This window comes from Arachis hypogaea, chromosome 14, assembly GCF_003086295.3.
Source record: "Arachis hypogaea cultivar Tifrunner chromosome 14, arahy.Tifrunner.gnm2.J5K5, whole genome shotgun sequence".
Taxonomy (NCBI): Eukaryota; Viridiplantae; Streptophyta; class Magnoliopsida; order Fabales; family Fabaceae; genus Arachis; species Arachis hypogaea.
Window position 1 is genome coordinate 56,465,604 of NC_092049.1, and position 1,286 is coordinate 56,466,889.

Here is a 1,286-nt window from a genome sequence, read left to right on the forward strand (position 1 = left end):
TTTAGAGGGCCTAACAGAGCTTCTTTCATATAAGTAGAAGCAAAGATAAAGGCATACTTGTTCAAGCTGATCCTGAACCTGAAAGGACCTTGAAGAGAAAGCTAAGAGACGCTAAAGCACAATTCTCTTTAGAGGGCCTAACAGAGCTTTTCAAGGAAGAAGAAACCATGGCAGCCGAAAACAACAATGCCAACAATATAAGGAAGGTGCTTGGTGACTTTATTGCACCTACTCCCGACTTCTATGTGAGAAGCATCTCAATCCCTGCCATTGGAGCAAACAACTTTGAGCTTAAGCCTCAATTAGTTTCTCTAATGCAACAGAATTGCAAGTTTCATGGACTTCCATTGGAAGATCTTCATTAGTTCTTAGCTGAATTATTGCAAATCTGTGACACTGTCAAGACCAATGGGGTTGACCTTGAAGTCTATAGACTTATGCTTTTTTCCTTTCGCTGTAAGAGATAGAGCTAGGACATGGTTGGATTCATAACCTAAAGAAAGCCTGAACTCTTGGGAAAAGCTAGTTAATGCCTTCTTGGCAAAGTTCTTTCCACCTCAAAAATTGAGCAAGCTTAGAGTGGAAGTCCAAACCTTCAGACAGAAGGAAGGTGAATTCCTCTATGAAGCTTGGGAAAGATACAAGCAATTGATCAGATGATGTCCTTCTGACATGCTTTCTGAATGGAGCATCATAGGTATTTTCTATGATGGTCTGTCTGAACTATCCAAGATGTCATTGGATAGCTCTGCTGGAGGATCTCTTCATCTGAAGAAAATACCTGCAGAAGCTCAGGAACTCATTGAAATGGTTGCAAATAACCGATTCATGTACACTTCTGAAAGGAATCCTGTGAATAATGGGACAACTCAGAAGAAAGGAGTTCTTGAGATTGATACTCTGAATGCCATATTAGCTCAGAACAAAATATTGTCTCAGCAAGTCAATATGATTTCTCAGAGTCTGTCTGGAATGCAAGCAGCAACAGGCAGTACTAAGGAAGCTTCCTCTGAAGAAGAAGCTTATGATCCTGAGAACCTAGCAATGGAAGAGGTGAATTACATGGGAGAACCCTATGGAAACACCTATAATCCTTCATGGAGAAATCATCCAAATCTCTCATAGAAGGATCAACAGAGACCTCAACAAGGTTTCAACAACAATAATGGTGGAAGAAACAGGTTTAGCAATAGCAAACCTTTTCCATCATCTTCTCAGCAACAGACAGAGAATTCTAAGCAAAGCCACTCTGACTTAGTAACTATTGTCTCTGATCTAATCAAAAC

General features: G+C 40.2%; 1 non-coding gene across 1 annotated transcript; it reads right to left on the minus strand.

The window, feature by feature from the left end:
• Positions 1-570: 570 nt before the first annotated feature.
• On the minus strand, positions 571-678 carry LOC112745216 (small nucleolar RNA R71). The gene has a single exon (XR_003173155.1). It is a non-coding gene; the product is annotated as a small nucleolar RNA R71 (small nucleolar RNA).
• Positions 679-1,286: the final 608 nt, after the last annotated feature.